The following is a 6,959-nucleotide window of genomic DNA, read 5'->3' on the forward strand; positions in this document are numbered from 1 at the left end:
AGGAGCCACCTCTAGACCGCCCCGGGCCTCCGCTCCACTGGCGGTGGCGCCCCGCCGCCCTCTCTGGGGCGCGGCCGCATCAGGTCGCAGCCGCAGAGCAGAGCGGCAGGAACATCGCCCCTGGGCGGCGCGCAGCTAGCCGCTGGAGAGCCGGGTTTACTTCGCCCGGCTGCGACCAACCCCGTCCCGCAGCGAGCGCCGCCGCGGCCGCAACTGCTTCCGGGTGAGCGGGTCGCCGACCCCGTGGCCCCGCCCCTCCGCCGCCTCCGCCCGCTGCTCCGGCTGCGGCTCCTCCCGGGGGCCGGTTCCCGCTGTCTCAGCCGCAGCGTTCGGGGGACGCTGGCGTGAGTGACTGACCGGCCGCCGGCGCCGGGAGCCGCCGCGTCCAGCCCGGCCCACTGGCCGCGGACCTGGGACCGAGTCCGCCCTCCGCGCCCCTCGTCCTTCGCCCCAGCGGGCTCCGGGCGGGCTAGCCGTGCTCCGGCCCTTCTCGGGCGGCTCCGCGGCACAGCGGGCGCGCAGAGACAGGTAAGGGCCGCTCCTCCCGCTGGCCCGGGAGAGCCGGGAGCAGGGGCCCCCTTCCCGGCCTCGGCAGCCCTCTGAGTCCGCGCCGCCGCTGAGCCCTGCTGCGGGCCGGGCTTCCCTGGGGCTGGCGGGCTCCCGGGTCGGGGCCGCCCCCTGCCTGCTGCGGTCCCCGGCATCATGCCTGGTGTCTGACGCTCACCCTCCATCCGCGCGAGGGGACGGTGTTGCTCCCGCTGTAGGAGAAATAAATTGGGCTGCTGTCCCTCTGCTTCGGGTGCTCGGGGCTCCTTCTCCTCCTGCCCAGACGCGACACTCCCTCGGTCCTGTCCCCGGACAGATACCCCAGGGAACGGTGTCAGGCCTGTGGAGGGCGTAGCATTTTTATGGATTTTTTTCCTTTCCTCCTTGACCCGAACTGAAGCGCGGGCATAACAGGCGCTTGCTAGGAGTGTCAGGGTTAATGCTTGACTAATATGGGGTGTTATTCACACCCAGATTACTAAGTTATATAGCTCCAGTCAGGCCTGCTTCTCTTGCCCGCGGCTATCCAGCAGGAAGCGGGAGGAACTAAGGAAACCCACCTCTTTTTCTCTCTTAGAAGGAGAAAAGTTCAAGTGTTGGTTCTGTATTTTCCACCGTGGGAGATACAAATATCAGGCTGCTGAGACATGGCTGGGGAAATACTGTATCCTAAACTTTAACTATTTATAGCTCATTTTCTTTGAGTTCCACTTAATGACTCAGCATTTCTGCCATAAACGGTAAAACTGGAGTAGGTTACTTGACTAAAAGATGTATGTAAGGATAGCAGAGTGGCCATTAATTTTTAGTTGTATTACAGTGAGAAGAGAAGGTGGATGTAGTAATGGAACCAGAGAGATGGGGAGCAGGGTATGGATGAATGAGTTCTTAATCAATCTTTAAAACAACATTTTTTCACGATAACATTTTATTTGGGGGATGAATATGGAAAGGTGCAGTTGGTGGAGAATGCAAAGTGTTGCAGATAAGAGTTAGCTGGCGGGAACTTGAGGTTTGCTGTGGTTTCAAAGTCTTGCAGAATTAACCCTGTTTAACCAACATCATGCTCTGATTAACAAATACAGAGATGATGACCTAGTATTATACTCATGTAGAATAAAAATTTTGGAAAGTGTGATTCATTAAGAAAGTTAGGTCACTCACTTTGTGAATCATTGATAGGGATCTTAGAATTGGAATAGAGGAAGGCCAGTTTGTTACTGCATGTTTAATTAGATGCCTTTACTCATTTTATAGGATGTGCTATATTACCCTTTGTTAGATTTCTCACTAGATATTTATTGTCATGTAGCATGGTAAGGAAATAAAAATTGAACTTTTGCAGAATGTTTGGATTAAAATAGTTTGTTAGTTCCTAAGTGGATTGTTGTGATTTTACCCATTTTTTTTTGCCAGATGTGGGAAGATAAATGAAGGGGTCTAGAAACAAAATAAATGTCAGTGAAAAGGAGAGCTACCATCATTAAGGTAGGAAAAAGTTCACTGAAAGAATTTGCAGTATACAAAGTAGAGTCTTTTGAATGGAAGGCCCCACCCATTTTGTGAATCTACCCTTAAAAATGTGGAATGAGACTAACTATATGAGTTCTTGTTTAAGTTCCCTTACAGAAGAAAGTGTGTATTGAAGTTGTGATTTAATATTGGAATGAATTCATTTAAAACTAGAAATAACTTTTTATTGCTGAAATGCAATTTGATCATTTTTGGCTTTTAAAATGTTGTTAAGCCAAATAACTGAATTACAGAGTTCTTGATACTCTTAGCCTTGTTTTCTTTTTGGAATTCAGATTATTTTATCTTGATTTTCATTTATAAAGAACTTTAGTTAGTTATCAGTTATAAAGTAATGGTAAGTTTACCCTGTTGGTATTGCTTACCAAATTCCTTTAAATTCTTTGACTAAATTTTGGCATCTTATTTCATTGGATATGCATTCTTATATTCAAGAGTGTTCCCTAATGTTGCTTTTGATTTTTGTCCAGCTAATAGTGACTTCAGAGTTTCAGTTCCCAGTGAACAGAGATTCCTTTTGGAAAATCCCTTGTGGAAACCACCATAACTGACAGTTTTGATAGGTAGATATGCAAGAGAAGCCTTCTTAGGTCAGGATTTAAGCATCTCCATAATGAAGGAAAAAAGTGATGTGGGGAATATATTTGGCAAAGTAGATTCTTTCTCTCTTGAAACAAAAACAAAAACAGATCTTTACTAGAAACAAAGGAGGGAGCAGTTTCTTGCAGAGCTCTTTGTGAATTGTTTACCCCGCTCTTAGTGTGAAAAGGAACAGAATTGATGATGTACAGGAAAAAAATAATTCTCCCTGCAGTGTGCTGGGAATGTTGATGAGGATCATTGAAGAGGAGAGGAAATTCTCCTCTCCTCACCATAGGAGCGTTTTCCATTGCACCTCCAAAATAGGGGCCGTTTCATAGCCTTTTTCTTTTAGGTAGTTGCTTCTCTCTGGAGAATCTGAGAGGAGAGATGGTCTTTTAACCAGGAAAACATGCTGCCTTGTCTAGTTTGCAAATAAAGAATAGACTTTATGACCATCATTCAAAAGTCAGCTTTTAAACTTAGAAGGAAGAAATTGAGCAAAATTTACCCTGTGACTAAAATAACTTTACCTTTTTCTCCATTCTTCCCTTTGAGATAGTAGATAGGACACCTTTGGAAATGATTTTTTTGTGTGTTGCACATTGTACTTTCACTTCTAAAACTTTTTGGCCTGCCATAGATTAAGCCAGACTTAAAAGCAATCAAATATTGGGCTAAAAACTGGGTTGATTTATCATGTTATGCTTTTTCATTTATTCCATTATTTCTTTATTTTGGCGGGAAATGGAGAGAGAATTCTATTTCTTGGAGAAACTCTGGGATTTGCTACTATATATGCTTTTGTTTTGGTCTAGTGTTGGGGAGAGCAAGAGGTAAGGGTAGAAAATGGTTAGGAAGAGGAAAGAAATGGCATGTATAAAAGGAGAATGCTCACTTTGGGGGTTCAGTGGATGTTTGTGGAACGTTTTAAAATTGGTAAAACTTTTAAAAAGAAAACATTATATGGTGAAAAGGAAGTCTCCAGTCTAAACTAGCCTTTTCTCACTCCTGCACCCCCTAAACAAAGCAGTCACTGTTAATGATTTCCTATGTATCCCTCTCCAAATTTTCTATTACGTATGTGATCACATATGTTTAGGAGACTATCATGTACCTTTCATTCTTACCATTGATATACTTTAAAGATCTTTTTATATTAGCACATATGTCCATCCAATTTTTTAAAGAGACTGAATGTCCTGCCTAGTGTAGATGAACCATAATTTATTAATTTTCCATAATTTATGTTACCATTCCCTATTAAGAGACATTTAGGTTGTTTTTAGCTTTTTAGATTTACTGCTATAATGGACAACTTGTATATATGTTTTCGTACTACTCCATAAATGTGTATGTGGAATGTGTTTCTAAAAGTGTGACTACAGGGTTGGCACTTAAGTTGTGAAAACTTATTTCAATCCTGTATTGGGCTTTATTTTATAATAGAAGCTAACTTCTTTCTCAACTTTGTAGGAGAAAGGTGCTCTTAATTACTTCAAATTCTTTATCCTCCTCCCCATTGAAAAAATACTGCAAATATGTTTTATAAGGCAACTTTAAACATTTTAGAGTGACAGGTGGTTATTTTTATTTGTACTGGTAAGGGTAAAAATACCGTACCTTGAAGGCTGGTGCTGTTATAGACAAACCACTTCATTTATATTTAGTAAGTTAAATGAATACCTTTTGTAATAGGTTGGTGGTTTTAGGATTTTATGGCCAGTATCAATTAAAAACATTGTAGATAGTTTAACTTGCCCTGGTGAAGTTTGCTACTAGATTATTAGTCACAAGGGAACTAAATAGTCCACCTTCTCCCTTCTTCGTTTATCTTCCACGTCCTAGTCTAGTCATAATAAAATAAACTTCTGTGCTGTTTGAGATCCAAAAATCCTTTTGCAAACGAGAGTGCTGTTCATAGATTAGTTTTCCAAGGCAGGAGGTAGGTACAGAGTCAGTCTTTATTCTGCAAAGTGTTTGTGATCAGAATAATGGAGGCTTAAATTTTTAATTTTGATGTTATACAGCTCACTCATGACCAGGAGAAGATTCAGGGAATCTTTGTCCTTTTAAAATGAGAGAGACTGGAGGGAAAAAAAAAGTGCTGAGGGGCTAACGTAGGATGATGAAGTTGAAACTTGTGAGTGGCAGTTTCCCTGGCTGGTGCCCAGGGTCTATTTTGAGGCCTTGTCAAAGCTCGCCTGACAGAACCTACCACATAACCGTAATCTGTCCTGGCCCCACTGCAAGTCAGGCAGGCTTGCGGTTTAGGAAAAGTGTCAGCCACAGAAGAGGGAGCTTATAAGGGACATTTGCCTTCAGAAGATTAAGGCTAAGTTTTCGGGTAAAAATCTGCTTAGCACGCATATCCTAGGATCCAGTTTTTGTTTTCCTTTTTTAAGGAAAAATCATGATTAAGGAAAACTAATGAGGAAAGTATTTTAGGAAAATGTGCATGAGGAGGAGCATAGGATTGTACCAGTATTGACGTTATGTTCTGGTTCTGAGAGTTTTTGCCGAGGCTCAGTCGAATGTTTTACAACAGGGGAAAAATGTTAGTTACCTGCATAGGGAGGCCACGCCCCTAGTTGAAATAGTCCAACTCAGAGACCTTCACGCGTGTCAGGAGGATCAAAAGGACACTGAGACTGATGACTGTTTTACAGGATTATTTTGAGTTCATGCAGAGAAATTAGCTTCTTCCCAAATTCTCATTCTCTTCTTCCCGTAGAACTGTAAGGTATCATGTACAATATCATGATATTATCTCTTTAAACTTTTGGTTATTACCAGATGCTATCTCCCAGCATAGCTGCCTCCCTGTACTAAGTGCTTTCTCATGAAAACCTTGGTGTTTTCTGTACTTAGTGAATGAAGTGCTTGAGTTTAAAGTTCTTTAACTGATCTCACTTCTTAGGCTAGAAAGCTGTTAAAGAACTTATTGCTCCACCCTTATGACCAAGGTTCATGTCATCATCTTTAACTGCAGCCTTGTATTACAGTTGAGGTTGTTTGAAGAGTTTGGCATACAGATTTAATGCAGAGATGCAAAGCTTGCAGGTGGTTTCCTGTCGTTTGCTTTAGATTAGGTTGGCACTCCAGGAAATTTAATTTTTTCTTTTCTTTTTTTTTTTTTTAAAGATTGGCACCTGGGCTAACAACTGTTGCCAATCTTTTTTTTTTTTTTCCTGCTTTATCTCCCCAAACCCCCCTGTACACAGTTGTATATCTTAGTTGCACGTCCTTCTAGTTGTGGGATGTGGGACGCCGCCTCAGTGTGGCCTGATGAGCGGTGCCATGTCCGCGTCCAGGATCGGAACCCTGGGCTGCCGCAGCGGAGTGCACAAACTTAACCACTCGGCCACGGAGCTGGCCCCTAATTTTTTCTTGCCCTCAGAAATTTAGATCATTAGCATTTGATGAAGATGTTGTATTTAGTATTCAAGGTGAGGAGAAAAAATAAAATAAGTATTTTTCTTTCTTCTCTATTCCTATTATTTGGTTTATTTCTATTATTCTATTTCTTCATATTTTATGATATAATAATATTATATATCTGTTTCTATTATATTCTACTCATTCCTGTTATTATAGTTCATCTTTTTCGATTGTTTTCAGTTTGAACCCTGTGTATCTTAGTTTTTATTCATTGTAAATACTAATACTAAAATTTTAACTAGTTTTGATATAACATCCTTTACTGTTTTAGGAAGCGAGTTTAATTTTCAAGTTAGTTGTTCTGATCGCTTTGTTTTGTCTCTACATCTCCCACTCTCCTAAGTAGAAGCATTTTAACAGTTAGGAGCAATATTTTGGCTCTCTGTTTTCTAAGTTAAATAGAGTATTCTATATGCAGAGGATTAGGATGTTAAAATGTTTATCTCCCTGTTAAATGGTTTAAATCATTTATAACAACAAACAACATGATTAGTAAGCATACATGTTGTTGCTATTAGCAAAAAAGTATTCCATTTAAGTGGCCCAAGGATTATAGGACTAAAAATGGAAAAAAAATTCAGTTGTAGATGAGATGTTTTTTCCCCTGTCATGGATATCACTATGTCTAAGTAGAAAATGAAGGAAATGAGAAGGTCACTGTCCTCTTGGCTTACCAAGCTCACCCTTTGCTATCTGTCCAAAGTTTTCTTTTTTGTTGTGGTAAAATATACATAACATAAAATTTACGATTTTAACCATTTTTTTTTTAAGATTTTATTTTTCCTTTTTCTCCCCAAAGCCCCCCGGAACATAGTTGTATATTCTTCGTTGTGGGTCCTTCTAGTTGTGGCATGTGGGAC

The 6,959-nt window shown here is 41.3% G+C and overlaps 1 protein-coding gene across 9 annotated transcripts in view; it reads left to right on the top strand.

The window, feature by feature from the left end:
* The first annotated feature begins 288 nt into the window (after nt 1-288).
* The window catches only part of LRRFIP2 (LRR binding FLII interacting protein 2), a 108,064-nt gene continuing 101,393 nt past the window's right edge, over nt 289-6,959 (top strand). For 4 of the 9 annotated variants that reach the window (XM_046670998.1, XM_046671040.1, XM_046671025.1 and 1 more), the window contains exons 1-2: nt 290-528; nt 1,963-2,034. The gene's annotated coding sequence lies outside the window, so the exon portion shown is untranslated. Of the gene's footprint in view, nt 529-1,366; nt 1,417-1,962; nt 2,035-6,959 lie in introns of all 9 variants that reach the window. The other 5 variants (XM_046671030.1, XM_046671064.1, XM_046671016.1 and 2 more) reach the window with 4 other exon arrangements.

This window comes from Equus quagga, chromosome 1 (genome assembly GCF_021613505.1).
Source record: "Equus quagga isolate Etosha38 chromosome 1, UCLA_HA_Equagga_1.0, whole genome shotgun sequence".
NCBI classification, from domain to species: Eukaryota; Metazoa; Chordata; class Mammalia; order Perissodactyla; family Equidae; genus Equus; species Equus quagga.